This window comes from Columba livia, chromosome 2 (assembly GCF_036013475.1).
Source record: "Columba livia isolate bColLiv1 breed racing homer chromosome 2, bColLiv1.pat.W.v2, whole genome shotgun sequence".
Classification (NCBI taxonomy): domain Eukaryota; kingdom Metazoa; phylum Chordata; class Aves; order Columbiformes; family Columbidae; genus Columba; species Columba livia.
This window is the reverse complement of record NC_088603.1, coordinates 134746016-134758594: the sequence shown is the minus strand read 5'-3', so window position 1 is coordinate 134758594 and position 12579 is coordinate 134746016. Positions and strand designations below refer to the sequence as shown.

At 36.4% G+C, this 12579-nt stretch overlaps 1 long non-coding RNA gene across 1 annotated transcript in view; it reads right to left on the bottom strand.

Annotated features, from left to right (window-relative positions):
* Positions 1-9497: 9497 nt before the first annotated feature.
* The window catches only part of LOC110355161 (uncharacterized), a 152105-nt gene continuing 149023 nt past the window's right edge, over positions 9498-12579 (bottom strand). Inside the window, exons 3-4 of the long non-coding RNA XR_010470661.1 lie at positions 11047-11179; positions 9498-9997 (exon numbers count right to left, since the gene is read on the bottom strand). This is a non-coding gene — a long non-coding RNA (uncharacterized LOC110355161). The remainder of the gene's footprint in view (positions 9998-11046; positions 11180-12579) is intronic.

Sequence of the window (12579 nt, the reverse complement as noted above, 5' to 3'; positions counted from 1 at the left end):
TTATTCCGGGTTAAAAATAGAGTTGGATGGTGAAAACTGAAAACTAAAACCTCTTTCCTCCAATTCCTGTCTCGCTCCTTTCCAGGCTCAGCTTCATTTCTAACTCTTCTGAGTGTACCTGGAGGGGGAATGGGGTTAGTCCATAACAGTTCTCTGCTGTTCCTTCTTCACACTTTTCTCCCTCTCTAGCATGGGCTGCAGCCCCTCAGGATAAACCTGTTCTAGTGTGAGTGCTCCATGGGCTTTAGTCCCTGCAAGAAATATTCACCTACTCCAGCACAGGGTCCACCACAGGCTGAAGTGTACATATCTTCTCCACCATGATGTTTCCATGGGCTGCAGACAAATCTTTGCTCTGATGCATGCAGAACCTTTTCCCCCTGCATATTCTCTGACCTTGGCACTCACAGGGCAGTTTCTCACTTTTTTCCTTACTCCTCATTGCTTGTGCAGGATTTTGCCCTTTCTTAAATACATTTGCCTGTAGGTACCACCTGCCTGGCTGAGGGGCTCAGCTGTGCCCTGTGATGGGTCCCAGCTGGAACCAGCTGTGTCTGGCACAGGACAGCCCCGGCCTCTCCCCAGAGTCCACCCTGCTGCCTCCACTGCCAATGTCTCGGCACCAGCACTCAGTACATCATCACCATATATTTATGGTTTTACTCCTGCTCTTCACACCTTACTAAATTATAATGAGCATTCAAAAACGTCATCCAAAGTGGATAAAGGGAAGGACTAGGTAACTCTACCCCACAAAATACCCGAGAGATTGGTTAATAAAGCTACTTTCAAGGCCTCGTGGAGTTAATTTTCAGTTCTGAGGCAGAAAAAGGGTTTGAATATGGGACTGTCTTATGTTTGATGTGTTCTGCCAATGAACATATTAAGAAAATATACAGAAGGGCCACCTTCTCCAGTGCTTGTGTCTTTATAAAGGGTCTTCTTTTTAAGTCTTTATAGTGTAATATTTGTAATTTTGCTGAAAATTAAGTTGCTCTAAGGCTTAAATATTTTTTCTAAGGCAGAAATCAGACATCCATTTCTTAGTCAATGACCAAAATGGGGTCCAAATGAATGTCAGAAGACGACGAAGTTTTCAGTCATTCTTGACTTAATTAACCAATGCATACAGTTGACTATTTTATAAATAAATAAATATTTGCTTTGAGACAGTAGTGAAGTGCACAAACATAATTGGAAGTGCCTGTGAAAGATTACTATGACCCTAATAATGGTAAGTAAACAAATCATATTACTGCCTAAGATTATATTACACATGTATGTGTTTAGTTCATGCACATTTCTGAATCTTTATAGTTTCATTCCATTAGGTACTTCAATTCTCAAGTGTTCATTTAAAAAAAAAAATTAAACCAAAAAATTGTTTAGCCATTGAATTGAGGCTTAGAAAATAAAAGTTTTAAGGCTCTAATACATCATGTTGATGTAAGGAGGAAGCTTTTACTTCTCTTACCTGTGCCATTTGAAAGCTGTGATAGTTTGCCATACAAATTAACTCGTTTCTAAAGAGAGCAGGACAAAAGCTCTCATGTTTCCAGGTAATTTACAGCAGTCTTGCAAGTAGAAATAATAACAAAACAACAACAACAACAAAATAATAGTATGACCGTCAGCCTTTTTACAGAGAAGAAAAAAAAGCGCTTTTATTTGAAAAATATTTAATTTTCTATAAACATTGAATTAATCCTTCCAAAAGCAGATAGATGAGATATTCTGCACACACAGTACACATATTATGTATAAATAAAGAAATAATCAGTGGATGTTTATAGCTGTTGTTTTCTAAAATTCACTGCATTACATGACTTAAGAAGACGAAAGATACTTTTTGCTTGAATCAACACCAAATATCGGTATAAAAAAAATAAAAAGGGAAGAATGAGTTTTTAACGCTTGCTTGTTATTTCATGGCAACACCATTAATCAGATTTGTAAGGCCCTTAACAAAAAGTAGAAATGCACTACATCATTACTGACAGAATTTTTTTAAATCTTAGGACAGTGAAAATACAAAATTCTAATATTGGTCATTTTTCAGTTTTGTGACAACCAAATGAAATCCATGTTGCCATTTGTTCAATTTCTCTGGCAATCACAGCTTGATATAGTATTACAAGTATATTTGTACTCTCTGCCTACATTACATTAGCATTACACTAACATTCTGTTTCAAATGAAAATAAATTATTTGAATATTGATCTACCAGGCAACAGTTTAGCTGAAACTACAGCAAGATTAAATTAAATTAGATATGAGACTTCTTAAATGTAATTAAAATAGGGACACCAATCCACCACTGAAACAAACTTGTCATAGGGTAAGGTAAGTGACTTATCACTTTAGAGGATGAGTGAAATCTTTGTACTAGAAAGATATGTTTAGTGCAGCTACTTGTTCTTGGCCTCGATGCTAGAATACTAGAAGAAAATACCATTATACACAAGAAGTCAAGTCAGACACACTCAAAAGCCTTAAGTAGCTCTCAAAAATTACTCATAGTTGCAGTTTCCATGGTTAACAATTTCCCATAAATATTCTGTCAGAAATGTATATCATAGCATTTACCTTAGGATTTCTGTCATTATTCGCAGAACAAATCACTTTGGTTTTTGCTCCCATAAATAGGTCCACATATGCAAACAATTGTGCTACAAGGTCTCATGGAAACCAGTGGTGCTCCAGGTAGACTTATAACCTACAATTCGCCTAGTGAATATGCAGGATCAGGTTTCTGATGAGTTTTCTGCTGTCTTTCTTTACCTATTAATCACAGTGGTGTGGATTGAGCAGGTGAGATTCATCCTAACTGAAATCAATAGACCTATAGAGGCATTAAACTGACCAAGATATTTAAAATACTCTAAACTATCTTCTATGGCCCAGTGTGCCCATTCCTTTTAGAATACGGACTAAAGAAACACCAGGTTTCACATATATAACCTGTGACAAGGTTACAGAAGTGTTTTAAGGAAGACCAACTATCCAAAAGGCACAATAAAAATTCATAACCTTTTGTAACTAAAGACCAAATTCAGCAGAATAGTCGTATTTGTGCAGTTGTCTGATGCATCAAGATGATGCAAATTTTATACTAATTCCAGTATGTTCCAATGATTTCTACATATACTTCCTACCTAGTATCTTAACAGTCAAATAAAACCAACTAAAAATAGGTTGTTATTGTAATGAGAACATTTATATGATAAAAATATTGCAAGGGAAATTTATTATATTTTTTTTAGATATTTAGGTGGTAAGGATTCCACATCTGCTGCTACATATTTCCAGTGGTTCCTTCTTTAAAAAGCAGGAGTGAGGACCTCTTCCACAATCATTAATATGACAAGGTCACTGAACAGAGTATCAAAGATAGAAAAGCTGTTGAAAGAAAAAATCAGTTCAGAAAAGAACAGGAAAAAAAGGGAAGTATTGGAACTACTAAAATGTTCTTTAAAGGTTGTTTGTTCTTTTTTTTTCTCAAAGCAAGAGAAGTACATTACATTCTAATTTCCAACTAGTATTTAGATAAAACAGGGGAAAAAAAAAAAAAAAAAAAAAGAAAAAAAAGCACACTTGACATTTTAAATGATTGCCCATAGGAAAAACTCAAGAAAGCTAAACTGAATTAGAATGGCATTTGTAGTGCCCTGGCCACCTGCACCCTTACAGAGAAGTTAGGGATACCAAGTCACATGCATAATGATCTAGATAATAAAAAATGTAGGGAAAGAGAATACACTCTGTTTTTCCTGTGAAGCTATAAGCTGAGCAAAAAAGAGACACATTTCCTGAGAATTCAAGGCAAATGAAAGAGCCTCAGTTCAAATCACAGAGATTCAAAAACCCTAACATACTCAAGACTGAGGCTAGCATCAATCCGTTAAGACTTTGGTTTTTAAATTCATGTACACAGACATCTGTGTTGTTTTTTCAGAGTGAAAAGAAATTGAAGTTTCAACCCTAAACCCCGTCTATATCTACAAAAGTATCATTCCCTTTCATCTACCTTGAGAATCTTAAATCCAGTAGGCAACCTCAAAGCACAGAGACTCGACCCCATTCCACGCAAAATACCAATACAGTTGCTTTTTTCACCATTCAACACTGTCATTGCCCAGCGGATTGACTACGTAAACAAGGCCTTGCAGTTACTCCTGAGCTAAAATAAAGTACATTGAATTACAATATAGCTCCAAATAAAAAATCTCCAGACTTGGACAGGAAGAATAAGCCATGAGGAGTAGTATGTTTTTCCCTTGAGAAGGTGTTTTGTCAATCATGCTAAGTGTTTAAAAAGAAAAAAAGATATTTTATTCATCGTTACAATTCATCTGGCTTCGGCTTCCAGCTCTTTTGCTTTCTTCTCTTGATTAATGCATTTTTTTTTATTCAGTCCTGGTACAGGGACATGGAAGCAGTGAAGTTCATACTACTTCTAATCCTTTCTAAAATCAAGGACAAAGAAAGATACAGGAGAAATGATTCTGTCAATAGGCAGAGTGGCAACAATTATTTCCTCAGCTGCTAGCTCTCAGTTTGAAATGTTTAGAAACTCTGTTTTGTTTCATTTCCCAAATGTTGGCACAAAAGCATGAAAGAAGACACAAAGAATCACATTATTGATGACTCCCCAGGGATCACCTCCACTCACACAGAAACAATGCTAAAATTGCCCATAGAGAAAAAGTACAAAAAGCAACAAAGAATGGAATTCAAAAAAACTAAAAAATGCAAGGAGACAAACACGAATAAATATATTCTTTTTACAGATAGAATACTCAATGACAAGAAGGCAAATCACATCCGTTATACTGAGCAAAATTATTGCTGGCATCAAAAATTTATTGCCAGTAAAACAGACAACTGAAGTAAAGTCTCAAACTATGTAGAATAGAGATTATATTCAGATGAAATCTACAGATTTGTCATTGATGAAGGTCCCACAAAAATTCTACAAATTCGGCAATGCTTGTAAGAGATATTTCACAAAATATCTGTCTTCTAAATTCTTATGTACAAATACCTAGTCCCCCTTAAGAACCTGAGACCCATTAACAGTTACTTAAAAGAGAAGGTAAGGAGAAGTACCTGGCAGATAAGATTCAAATTTGACTATACTGCACATTAAAATGTGGGGTTATGATTTCTGTATAGAATTGGGAATCAAATAATTTCTTGAAACGATCATTTCCTGACCAGAAAAGTAGGGATTTAATCAATAACAAGAGTATGCTGTGGCTATATATGTCTTTTAAATAACACAAGCATTTTGTATGCTATCTGTGCTGAGCTGGCTCAATAAGCAACAGAAATATGTATACAGTAAAAACAATTCAGGAGGTGGTAAAGCTGTCCCCTGAGCAATGAATGCAATTCTATTTTAAAATTCTTATAAGACCATTTTCATTTAGAATCCTATTATTATCAGACCTTTCAGTATTTAAATTTCATCTTAGCAGCAGAATCATTTCACGGTGGAGATTATCTCAAACCAAAAGTGCTCAATACTTCAAAGCTGTTGACTTGAGGATTTTTCTTAGTTATCTTTACCTGTATTATGAATCTCAGTCTGCATTTTAAAAAAGGAAACCAGAACATGCATGAAGATGTACATGTATTTGTAAACAGAAATTGAGAATAAATTATTGTTTGCAATATGTGATTTACTGTGTCAGTTACAGGAAACCTTATGCCATTATACATTCCCATTCCAGCTAACATAACAGGAAGAGGACCAAATATATATTGTCTGTTTATGCATCAGATTGGGTTTTTTTAAGGAAACTTTTTTTAAGTCTAATAACTGTCATTTAGCTGCAAATATGCAACTGTCTTTTCAGACAAGCCTATTTCCAATACTTCCTTCTGCTCTCTCCCAACTAGAAGTTCCCTGTGGGAGCTGTTAAAAAGCCATGACTTTTAAAAAAACCCACCCTCATTTGCTCATTGCAATAGTCACAATGCTAATTTTTCCACACAAAGGGATGGTTCTTCTTGCCTTGAAGAGTTCACATGTCAAGAACAGAGAAAAAGTGGAGAAAGGACAGACTGTGGAGAGTGTTTATACCAGCTAATCACAATCATTTTTGACACTTCAACTGACAATCTAGTATTAAGTTCATGCTTTACTCAGACTGGGTTTAAGCCTAAAATTTGACTCACTGAGACTGCTGATTTGCCAGTCATGCAAGCAGAGAGGCAGGTCTCACATAGAACATGACAGTTAACACCCCAAAACTAACACTTACTCCACCTTTGGTGTCCCAAACATTTCTGGGAGCCAGGCAGATTCTGTTCTTCATTGAAAGTATTTGCTTTTCATTCTTCCTTACATGAATCTGGGGAGGAAAGCTTCAGCTAGTCTTGCTCTGAGCTAAGAGCAAACGTCAGTAGCTCCTGCCTCTGAGCTGAATCCAAAGTTGAAATTACAGCAACGTGCTTTGTTCTCTGCTAAAAGGCAGTACCAGTCAGCAATCATCATAGGTATCTGTCATCTTCCATTAAGTAATTTGTTCTCATGTCATCCATAAACTGATAACCAGCACCTAGGAGCACTCAGAAGCAGTTTGCAATGTTGTCCTTCAGGCTACTGATTCACAACAGGGTGGTTTTTACAACAAGGCTGTCCAAAACTGCTCATTCATTATCGGACCAGCTGTGTCAATACAACTACTTATGGGACTCCAGGGATTATGATTGACTTCATCTCTATTAAAAACCAACCTTTTCCTTTTGCACATTTATTTTAACTTCAATCATTTCAGTAACCTTGCTTACAGCGGGATCCATACACAAAAATACTAGCACAACTGAGTGAACAATGCAATGTGGCGTGTGGCAAGAGCTTTTTAAATCAGCTTTGTCATCCAACTAGCACACTGTGACTCAACTGTGACTCACCTTCTTTTGAACAGTGTATTAATGCTCAGCACTTCTGGCTGTAGCCCCCCTCTGCAGATCTGAAGACCTACCTGAGGAGGCATTGTAACAGGCATGGTAAGGGTGGAAGTGTTATTGTAATGAATGAACCTGGGGTGTCTGCAGAATTTCAAAAAGAAAAGAACACTTAACTTTTTTGTCTGCTACTGATGAGTAGGCCTGAAATTGCAAGTATGTAAATTCCATGATCTTTAGTTGGACTTCTCTAGGAAACAGCCTCCCATGTGCCCTGTAGAAGATCTTTCAGTTTTAATTCGAGTAAATCGAGGTGCTCAGAAATTATGGGTACAATCTTGGTCCACACAGCATGATTCATCATTTCTTTAAAGGGTACAGGATTCCACCCTTTTTCTTTAAAGTTTGTTTTTGTCAAAGTACTATTTAACTACTTGACATGAACTACATACATAGAGATAGCTTTTCTGCAGAATATATGCTAATATCGACCAATTAAAAAGAAGTCATTACAATCTACTATCACTAGATTAAATTAGTTACAAGGGAGGTATTCAATAAAAAATCTGTCCCAATTAAGTAGAGTACACTGTAATAATATTTTATATTTATATTGCACCTTACATTTGGCATTTGACCAATTAGACTGAGAGAGCAATGCTAAATCACAGCAGGCCCCTTTGAAAAAGGGCATCAACTAACTATCAAGTTGTTCTACTTTACAGTGGGAAACTTTTCACAATAACACCAGGCAAAGTCCTAATCTCACAACATGTGCCAGAATTTTTTCAAATTTTGGAGAAAAACAACACAACTCCAGAATTACTGTGGCATCAGTTCTTTTCAAAGGCCTCAGTACTTTGTCCATAATGATGTTTCTTTCGTCTCAGTACAGTCTAGAGTGCTCACAGTGAGAATGAAAGCCAGACTCTGACTCAAATTTGAAGGGACACTAAATATTTTAAACTTGTTGTTTAAACTAGTTACGTATCTCCTCCAACAGACTCCAAAGATATTCCAGCTGTACTCTGTGTACAGTTTTATAAAATCTCTCAAAAAGAGTGTGTCTTTGCAAAAAACATATCCCCCCCACCTTTTCTGTATTTAAACTTTGGGGCTTTTCCTATTTATTCAATCAAAAGTAGTAAACTTTAGGACCTAGTTCTCAAGAAAAGTAACCCCTCAATTTCAGTTTGTAGATATGTCTGCTCACCTTGCCTCTCTGTGTCTCTATAAAGTGAGATAACAATGACAGTTGTAATTTTAAGGATGTGTCATCACACAAAATTATGCTTTATATGTTATGGAATTGTTAAACAATAAAGGTAATTGGGAAATTGTTTTGTCAACAAAGCATGTTGTCTACCAGGAATATACATAACAAAAGACTCACCCATTTTCTTTTTTTCTTTTTTCTTTTTTTGCTAATTTCTAAGTTACATAGAACTTGCTGAACTCAGGTATATTGGAAAGGGTTAATGACTGTGGTCAGTTCACTGAAGCCACTGCAGGTACAAAGTTTAATTGAGAGGCAGAGGCACAAATACAACCAGTAGAGATGGAAATCACATTAGTAAAGGAACAGGGTAAGGTGAATGCAAAATTCTGTAACTTATATAAAATCACACACATTTCAGCTGTGCTTGCCTCTGCTCCATTCTTTTAAATGATGTCAAGTGTTTTGTATTTTATGAGAAGCTCATGATTTTGCAGTATATGTTCTCTAAATGTGCAAGCATTCCTCATCAGTTATTCACTTTCTTGCAGAAAAAATTACCTTTTCTTATGAGAATAGGGAGTATGTTCTCATTTTCAAGCTGCTGTTTGACATGCATAAGGGGGTATTTTTACTTGTACCCTAGATGAACTAATGATTTTATATGCTGCTTGCTGAGCTTCTAGCAGGAAATATATCCTATTGCTCACATACTGTTAAAATTAATCATCTAATAGGAAAGGCCAAGTGCTTCAATCACAACTCCTTTTCAATATAATTTTACGGTGTATGTTTTTAGAGGGAAAAAAATATTATGATGTCAATAGGATGATCTGCAGTCATAACAAGATGGGATGCCTGGGGTTAAGACTATTGTTGCAGCACTGCTGAGCCCTAGTGGCAGGAAGCATCTTGTACTGGAAGCCAAAAGACAACCTTTGGCCAAGATTCTGTACCAGCAGAAGGGTATGGCTGAAATCAGTGCCCACCCTGCTTAGCTGGAAGGCCCTTGAGAATGGCCATGTGGACCACTAAAAGCATACTTAAAAACTGAAAAAAAAAATATTAAAAATATATGCATTCAAAGGAGCTGTTTTATCTGCTCAAATATGTCTTAGTTCTTTGAATCCCTGTTTCAGACCACCTGCAATTTAGGGTAGACATGTCTAGACAATCTTTTCTTATAATTTCATAGTTTAAAAGGCACAGACATTAAAAAAAATGTTCTTGCAAAGCTGCTCACTGTAACATGACATTACAGTTTTGCTTCACCCTGCACATATTGTTAGACTGTGTGATGAAGTCTTGTTCCACTTACAGTAAGGATCCCAGTGGAGGCAAAACAGCAGCGCAATGAAACTTCCTCAGCTCATCCTGGGTCATCAGCCCCATGGGCTGAAAGCCTTACACAGCACCTTAAAAAGGCAGGAACAGAAAGCTGGAGCATCTTACAGACTGCAGGAGGGTTATTGCCTAGGGTATATAGGATGTGTTATGTGGTAGCAGGAAGAGTGTTTTGGGATTACAGAAGAGTTATTACAGGAAATTTCATTTCTAACCATCTTCCTGGCTGAGAGGATCTCTATTTTGTGAGCATTTGTGCATGTGTATGGGTGTCTGAGCGCTGCAATCATGGGCCATAAGTATCTGCATGCCTGTGGTGCCAGCAACTGCAGCATGTGGCAACATCTATGTCAGGGTGTGATAGCTAGTAAATAGTCATCCAGGCTAGACACTAAGTAGAACAAGTGGCCTAGGAGCCAGGTACGGAAGTGGCCGTACATCTGTGTCTGTGACTGATGTGGGATCCATCATGGAATCATCAAGCATCACGCATCCTCCTTGGGTAGAGAAGAGGTCATGACCTTAAATGAAAATGGAAAATGCCTTGATTTCTGGAGAGCCAGCAGAAAAAGCAAGGAGTGTTAGAGTAACGTGGTTTGCTCTAGCTTGCTTGAAAATTCCAATTTTATTCTTATTTGCAACCATGATTATTGATAATTTATAATTTATTGTAATCACAAGACAAAAGTAATTACTTTACTTCTCACTATAAAAAGAGTACCTGATGGATAAGACTAATACACAAATGCTATTATGAATTCTTTTCATTCCTAAAAGCTGTGTGCAGCCCAGAGTCAGGTAAATAACCAAAGACATCCTTTGCAGAACTTCCTTTGCTGTGATACAAATAGGCTGTGTGTGTGAGAGAGAAATCCTGTGTTTGTAATTAAAAACAAGTTCTCTTTCATCAATTATACTGATCAGTGATATCTACATCTATCTCATCTTTACTGACTTATTTAGGCAATTGGATGTCCTAAAAGTAATGGAAGCCTTTCTAAAGCATGACCACAGTGAGTTCAACCAATAAAGTAATTATACAGATCAAATTAGGGGAAAAAAAGATGAAGATTACTAACAAGGCTATATTGCATATCCTATATAGAATTTATAAGACATTTATTAAAAACATCTATTCTCACCTATTTAGAGTCTGACTGTACACACAGACAGAGAATTTATGAAATCATAATGGGCAGCATTTAATGCTATGCATAGGATAATAGGCATTTTTAGCAGCCAGTTAATCAAAATCTTCTGATAAAACGGCTGCTTTTTCATTTCAGTGCAGATTATAGGTATAATTCATTCCAGCATTAGCTAGTTGATTAAAAGCTTCTCTCCTTCAGTTTTCATACGAACTGAATAAATGGCAATCTTACTTAATTACATCTATATGGCACTCTTAAATGGAGTTCGAATGAGAAATAATTGAAAAACGGTGTAAGAGAACAAACACAAATCCTTCTTTAATTACACATAATCTATTATTTTACTCTAGGTGAGCACAAAACTGACTTTGTTTTGTGAATTTACAGCTTAGCCAAAAGATAGAATGAGACTAACTAACCATGGCTTGCAGGAAACTGTCTCCATAGCAAATGAGGTGCTAACTGGAGTATATACAGCTGTGGTCGTCCCTGATAACATGAGCAGTTCTGAATTAATTCTTCCTTGGCAACTCCTTCACGCTTACCAACTTCCTGAAAAATGTTCAAACAGTAACATTAGACAATATGTAAAAGAAGCAGAAGAGAGCTAGCAAAAGAAAAAAAAAAAAAAAGAAAAAAACAACAATTAATTATTAAAAGTTTTCAGAAGTTTTCAGAAACATAAAGATTATTATAAAAAGGTTTCATGAGAGCATAGACAAATCTACTAAGTGTTACTGATTATAACCTGATAAATACCGTTTTGAAATAAATTTTCCTAATTTCAAAATGCTTTGGGATTTTTTCTTAATGAACAAGAGCATAATCTAAAATCCTGATTCTGCACAGAAATTAAATACAAGAGTCAATTTTGTCATTCTCGGCACAGAGGTGCTGATCTTTTGAAGTATTAAGGTTCCGTTTAACAAATCAAAAACAGCTGACCTGAAAAGCAACAAAATGATACTTTAAAGGGGTACCCATTACATTCGTCCCTTGAAGGCAACCACGAGGCTGACGTGGGCCCTGGTGAAAATGAGTTTGACAACCCTGGGGTATCCCTTTCAGGATATCCAACATTATCTTATCTTTTAGCACATAACTTTCCTTAGTCAAAATAGAAAAATAAAGTCTGTCCAAAAATGTTTAGAAGAACATATAAGGAGAAAGAATGGGAAAAACGCAGTGTTTTAAAAGGCTTGAGGTTAATCTGAAAGTTTTTCTTCAGCCCATCAGTTCTAATCATCAATACAAAATTAATTTCCATGTAATTTGGAAATCCAGCAGCTTCTGGTTTTAAACTTTCCTTCTTTAGAAATCAGCGTATTACAAATTCCAGACTTTCTTTTACAAGAGTATATGACTGCTTGTTCAAAGTCTACTGACTGGATTTTTATCCAATCACTGCCAAAGTTGGAATACCGCACTGTGCGCTTCACTGAATAACAGGCATCATTCGGAAACTTATGGTAACTTTTCTTAGGTTTCCAAGCACTTTTAGAAGATCACAGTCAGGCTCCATATATGCAGAATAACTAAAATAATAAGGTAAAGTCAAATCCTGGAAGATCACCTTGGTGTGATCTTGAGAAGTCAGTCTGCATGCTTCCCCAGGACTCACCAGAGAAACTCCCTCAGGAACCTGGTCAGAACATAGAACACCTCAACTCAGCAGCAAGTGCAGTTACTAGACTTTCAGTAGTTGTGTTTCATACTAGTAGGGAGATTTTAGATATCCAACTTGCATAATCATTTTATCTTAGACATATCTCTCATGGGATATCAGTAATCAGAGACTGAGAGGCTGACCAAAGATGTATTTCTTTTTCTGAGCTGCCACGTTTTCAGGTATCCTACTTACACAGCCTAGTGGAGAATGTGTGCACATATTTGTGCACACAAAACCAAGGTATATAATGTGTAGTTGAACACAATTTCCCAAGTGAGCCATT